Source organism: Lipotes vexillifer, unplaced genomic scaffold (assembly GCF_000442215.2).
Source record: "Lipotes vexillifer unplaced genomic scaffold, Lipotes_vexillifer_v1.1 scaffold36, whole genome shotgun sequence".
Taxonomy (NCBI): domain Eukaryota; kingdom Metazoa; phylum Chordata; class Mammalia; order Artiodactyla; family Lipotidae; genus Lipotes; species Lipotes vexillifer.
This window is the reverse complement of record NW_006792448.1, coordinates 3252648-3258647: the sequence shown is the minus strand read 5'-3', so window position 1 is coordinate 3258647 and position 6000 is coordinate 3252648. Positions and strand designations below refer to the sequence as shown.

At 52.2% G+C, this 6000-nt stretch overlaps 1 protein-coding gene across 1 annotated transcript in view; it reads right to left on the bottom strand.

Annotated features, from left to right (window-relative positions):
* The window catches only part of ZBTB7C (zinc finger and BTB domain containing 7C), a 102865-nt gene that overhangs the window by 86350 nt on the left and 10515 nt on the right, over positions 1-6000 (bottom strand). The window lies entirely within an intron of this gene.

The window sequence follows — 6000 nt, the reverse complement described above, 5'->3', positions numbered from 1 at the left end:
TCCTGCTGCTGTATCTCCTACAGAGTCAGGCCCAGGAGCACTGTGCTTTCCCATCTGCCACTCCAGGTAAGAGAGAGCAACCCTTGGAGACAGAGATCCAGGCCATCAGCCGGGGCCATGATCCAGGAATGATGGCTAGGGGAGAAAGAGAAGGTGGACCACCCACCTGGTGGCAAAATCATTACATAAGCAACTCTCAGGTACCCACGGGTTTGTATTTTCACAGCCAGTACCCTGCCACTGTCGCCAGAGCCTTCTGGTCTCAGCACACGCCAGCTGCTCTGGCTGTGTATCCTGAACCTTCTATAGCCTTCTACAACTGCTCTATCCCTTCTTTTTTTTTCCTTTTAAGGTTAGCTTAAAAATATGTGTATTTAGGGCTTCCCTGGTGGCGCAGTGGTTGAGGGTCCGCCTGCCGATGCAGGGGACACGGGTTCGTGCCCTGGTCTGGGAAGATCCCACATGCCGCGGAGCGGCTGGGCCCGTGAGCCACGGCCGCTGGGCCTGAGCGTCCGGAGCCTGTGCTCCGCAACGGGAGAGGCCACAACAGTGAGAGGCCCGCGTACCACAAGAAAAAAAAAAAAAAGTGTATTTACTGTGTTATATTGTATATTAAAGGGCAGTTTGAAAAAATGTACACACTAGACCCCACCCCCACCCCCATGCTCACGCTTCAATACACCTGATTCCGTTTCCTAGTTCCCTTTGAGCCGCATTCTATGCATTCCCGTTTATACAAGTGGGATTCTGGACTTAGGTGTGTGTGGAACTGATGGGCAGTAATTCGCATGGAAGCTTTGGGTTGAGTGAAAGAGCTTGGCCTACAGGTCTGGGGACAGGCAGGAGAGACAGCAAGACTGATGCTGTGAGCCCCGACCTGGCCTGGGAGGCAGGTCCAGTCTGTGAAATTAGGGCTTAGAGGAGAGGCCGAGGACGTGGGGTCCTGGCGCCAAAGGGAAGCGGAGAGGAGCGGAGGGCTGTGCCGGCACATGGTGGCTCTGGTGTCCGGAGGGCCCTGGTCGCCCCAGGGAGGTGGTGTTCTCACCATGCAGAGGCAGAGAGGCTGCGCTGCCCTGTGCCTGGGCCGGTGCACACCGTGGTCCTAGGTGACCCTCAGCACTGACGGGACGTTCCCTGCACGTCCTGCCAGGGGGGTGGCAGGGTCCTGCAGTGAGGCAAGCTGAGTTTGGAGACATCAAATCTGGCTTAGACCAACCTAAATGTCGACGGCGACAGAGGAATGGATAAAGAAGATGTGGTACATGTATACAATGGAATATTACTCAGCTATCAAAAAGAATGAAATGATGCCATTTGCAGCAACATGGATGGACTTAGAGATTGTCGTACTGAGTGAAGTAAGTCAGACAGAGACAGAGAAATAACGTATGATATCGCTTACATGCGGAAACGAAAAAGAAATGAGACAAATGGACGTATTTACAAAACAGAAACAGACTCACAGACTTAGACAATGAAATTATGGTTACCGGGGGGGAAGGGTGGAGGGAAGGGATAGTCAGGGAGTTTGGGATGACATGTACACACTGCTATATTTAAAAAGGATAACTAACAAGGGCCTACTGTGTAGCACAGGGAACTCTGCTCAATGTTATGTGGCAGCCTGGATGGGAGGGGAGCCTGGGGGAGAACGCATACACGTATACGTATGGCTGAGTCGCTTTGCTGTGCACCTGAAGCTATCACAGCATCGTTAACTGGCTCTACTCCAATATAAAATAAAAAGTTAAAACATAAAAAAAAAAAAATCTGGCTTGGGAACCGGAATCTACACAACCAACAGTGATGCCAGCACAGCTCAGTGGAGGCACAGCTGCGTGGACACCACAATTTTTCTTCTGTTTCTTCTTCTTTTAATGGTGCTCCATAAACCCACTTGCATGTTGCCATGCACTGTTTGCCTTTGTTCTTTTCATGGTTTACAATATTCCATGAGTGGACGTCCGACAATTGATATTACCATTCTCCTCTTTTGGACTACATTGATTGTTAGCAGGTTTTTTTTTTTCTCTCTCTTGTGAAGATGTAGTGGTTGTTGTATCTTTATTTATAGGCGCGTAGCTGCTGGAGCAGGGCGTGTGGCGGGTAGAGGGCAGGGACCATACGTGCTGTCCTGCCCGAGCGCAAGTTCCTCTGTACGAGAGGCCTCTGAGCAGCTGGTACTGTTACATCCACGGAGCCATGTGGTTCCAGCCGATTCCATCAAGAGGGCTCAGAGCAGCCGAGGGTGGTGAAGGCTGACTTCATACGTTACAACTTGCTCTGGTGAAGAATCTGAAACGCGCAGCGCTGTGCAAGGAGTGGGTCGGGCAGGGCATTCCAGGTGAGGGCAGAGAACCAGCCACTTCAGGCTTGCGGGGACCAGAGGCCAAATTAACACAAGCAAGATTCTCCTGGGTGGGTGGGTGGGGGGGGGTCCCAGCGTGGGGAGGTCTCACAGCCCAGGATTCCTGTCCAGCTGTACATACATTCCACCCCACAAGGGAGAAAACTGCCCACATCCTGTTGCTCTGCAGCACCGTGCTGGCTTCATTGGAGATGCTCAGTAAATGAATGAATGAGTGAACAGATGAGATGGTAACGTATGTAACTCATACAATCTTAGTCCCACACCCAGGAAAGTTAGAATATTCCCTCCCAGACCCTGACTCCTTGCAGAAGGAAGGGGTGTGGATCCATGGCCCAGGGAAGCCTTTCCCTGGGGCTCGGGCCAGAGGAGCCGACACCCTGAGCTGTAACATCTCCTGCCTGGCAGCTGTGGCATGGGTGGTCGGTCCCCAGGCACAGAGGCCTCTGGCAAACCTATCTGCACCTCAGCATGGATTACTGACTGCTTTATGATCACCTGTCTTGTGCTCAGCTCCACGCTAGGGGCTGTGAGGGTCAGAGAGCCATACAGGATATATGGATATCCTGTCTCCAGGGAGTTTACAAACTGAGAAGGATGAGCCATATACAGGCTGCAGAAGGGACAGATGTGAGCCACCCAGGTTCCCCCTCAGAAAGGACTGGTGGCCCAGCTGGTGGGAGTGTGGCCTGCAGTCAGCCCTCAGCCGAGGACCGCCCCGTCAGGATGGCCTGGGCTGCAGAGCCACCCAAAGGCATGCCAGTCCAGGGACACACACATTCCATGACTGCCTGAGGTCCCAGGGGCTCTATAAAGGCATGGGACAAACCAGAGGTGGCCATGCGTGCTCCAGATGACCCCGCGGGGATGGCTGAAGTGGAGGGGCTGCATCACCAGCTTCGTCTCTGCCCTGCCTGCTCCCTGCCTCAGCATCCTGCAGGGGTGGATCCCCAGGGCACCTCTGACTAACATCCTCACACTAAACTCTGCTTCCTAGTCAGCTGCCCAGAGTCCCCAGCCTGGGAGAAACAGGGACTATAATACCGAAAGTAATTCACAGACTAAATTCAGGCTTAATTCTATAGTTTAGCCTCCGAGTGCTGTAAGAACAGTGGATGTATTGATAGTAATAAATGCTGCAAGACGCATCCTTAACATGCAGTTCTTCTTAGGAATTATTATGTAAGTTTTTATTAATTAACTTGTAAAACACAAACACATATATGTTATAGTCTTGTTTATTACTAGGAAGAGTTGTTTCTGTTGTATTTTATGTATGATGCTCAGCTCTGGGGTCCATGATGGACAGGAGGTGGTGTAGCCTGGGGACAGGGAGGACGTCTTTCCTGCAGGGCTCAGCCAGCCAGGAAAAAAGCCAATTAAGGCAAAGCTGTCTGTGAGGAGTCATTTTAGTTGTCACGTTAACCCTACGACCTGGGGATCACAGGCTGGATACTGGCTCCCCAACTCTTCAGGCAAACTGGGCCCCTTTAATTGGCATCTGTTCCTTCGGGGTGCGGCGACCTCTCCCTAGTAATGCTGAACTTTGCAGGGTTGATGAAAAGCCAGTGAAGAGCCACGCAGAGCCTGAAGTCTGTCTGCCTGTCTGAGACCCTCGGGCGACACTGGCATGGGAAGGAGGTGGGAACGGTTCCCTTCATGGGAACATGCAGGAGACTCTGGGTGGCATCTAACTCATCAGAAGCCAATAGCACCTGCTGGAATAGAATCTGCACCACAGTCCCCGGAGCCAAACAAAATGCAACCAACCATCTTGAAGAACCGTGGTGTTTTGCTGCTAATTACCTTTTTCAGATGCTTTTGCTACCAACTTATTGTTTATCTTCTTATTGACCACATTAATCATTACTACAGACAGGCTGCTGGGGGAGGGGGTGGGAGGGAGTCTGCATGCCCACCCGTGCAGTCCTGGCCAACAGGACCAGCTACCAGCAGTCCTGACTGTGTGAGGACCACAAGGGTCTTTGGGGCACAGTGATGCAGGGGTTTGGGGGCGGTGGCTGGAGGGTCTTGGGACCTTGGGATGAAGGCCGGGGCACCCACCCTCACTGGCTGAGACACTGGGAATCCTGACGGGATACTGCTTGGTAGTTTTAGTTTGGTGTCTGTGAAGTGCTCTCTGAGCCAGCCCTGGAGGAGCTCGACTTCTTCAAGGAGCAAGGGTGAGTGAGAAGATGGGAAAGCAAACACGCCTTTTGGGGCAATGGACAGGAAGGGTTTTAACATTAGTTGGGGAGAAAGCTCCTTGCTATCACCCTCTTTCCCAGCCCCTCTGCTCCAGTAGGAACAGCAGTGGCCAATTTAGGGACAACCAGGAGGAAATCTAGGGCCGGTGGCTACTGATGGAAGCCCTCAGACTTCCTCAGTGGTGGCGAAACAATACCATGATCAAGGGCAGAAAAATACCATGATCACGGGCAGAACACAGGAGCCACTGGACAAAGGAGAGGTTCTTGGTGGGGTTGGGTGGGTGTGTCGGGACCCAGAAATTTGCTGTACGCAAGTGCCGAGTTGAAAACTATTTTCAAAATTACGGCTACTGTGTGTTAGACATGGTGCATAATTTATCTTTTTAATTCCTTCATCAGGTCAGGAGGCAGCTATAACCTTCCCATTGTACAGATGAATACCTGAGGCTCAGAGATTCCAAGAAGTCCACGGTGACCTGACTGGAAAGTGGATGAACTGAGACTGGAACTCAGGTCTAAGTGAGTCTTCCCCAGCAGGTGCCTCCCACTGTGGAAGCTGTGGAAGGGACCTCCCCCCTGAATGGGACTCTGGACAAGGTAGTGTCCCAAGGAGCAAGGTTCCCCAGCCCTGAACGGCGTGTCTTTTCTTGGCTGCCTTCCAAACATCTGTTCTTGCACCCCTGGGCCACTGACCGCCAGCCACCTTACTGGGGAGCCCTCTTGGTCATATGAGTACGGACAGCCCTCTGTGCCTGGGACGCCACCAGTCAAAGCAACTTGTTTCCCGACTTTTCCATCCTGGTACTCAGATCACAGCAGGCTGGGGAAGCGAGATGGAGGGTGCTGGCCATAATGACCTAAGGGTTGGGAGACGCAGTCAAGCACTGTGGCAAGAGTGTGGTCGTGGGGCTAAGAAGATGCATATTTTGCCTCCTCCATCTGTGAGGAAGAACTTTTGGAGCGGGAGGTCCTTTTGAGGCCCTGACATTGTCTGCTTGGCCCTTCATTAGGTGGCCCCAGTGGACTAGGCCATCCAGGGCATTGACCCTGGCCAGGCAGCCCCGGGAGACACCGTCCAGCAGATGTCCGTCTGTCATGGTGTGGTCGCGCTGCTGTAGCCAGTGGTGCATTCTAAGAATACGTGACGTGGAGAACACTTTCCCTGGTGTGTTTCGGGCAAGGAACCCCACCAGGGTCCTGCAAAGAGCAGGGCCGTGGGTGTGCCAGCACAGGGCCACTGCAGGAGCAATGTGTACTCTGGGAAACTTTACAAACGTGGCTGGGTCATTCTTTTATAACATTTGATCTCTTAAAAGAATGGTGTTTAAAAAGTTTACACACTGATGTTTTCTGTTTCCTTTATTACCTCTCATGCTGACTCCTCCCCACCTCCACTATTACCTGCTCTGAATTGATACCTGA